The following is a 395-nucleotide window of genomic DNA, read 5'->3' as shown; positions in this document are numbered from 1 at the left end:
GACGTCATAGATCACGTGGTGTGGGAACTAAATTGGAAAAACGGAAAAACTTTGGACCTCTGTATCTCTGAAAGGAAAAAAAATTGAAACTTGGCACACAGCAAGTACTCCTCATGGGGAATGAATGAGTGTGATTTTTTTATGACATCATAGGTGCCTTCGTTATGACATCATAATTGCAAATATAGAATACTACATCCGATCAGTATGAACATTTTTGAGGGTCATCTGGGGATAAAATGCTCCACAAAATGTTTTTTGATGACATCATTGGTCACATGATTTGGTAGCCATATTGTTTTTTTGTTGTTTTTTTTAACTTGCAAAAATCTTCTTCTCTGAAATTGCTGAATAGATCGAGGTGAAACTTAACATATGACCACCTATTCACGAGG

This window comes from Eptatretus burgeri, chromosome 7 (assembly GCF_056783735.1).
Source record: "Eptatretus burgeri isolate ZD-2024b chromosome 7, Ebu_testis_v1, whole genome shotgun sequence".
NCBI lineage: Eukaryota > Metazoa > Chordata > Myxini > Myxiniformes > Myxinidae > Eptatretus > Eptatretus burgeri.
The sequence above is the reverse complement of the archived record's forward strand: the minus strand, read 5'-3'. Positions refer to the sequence as shown.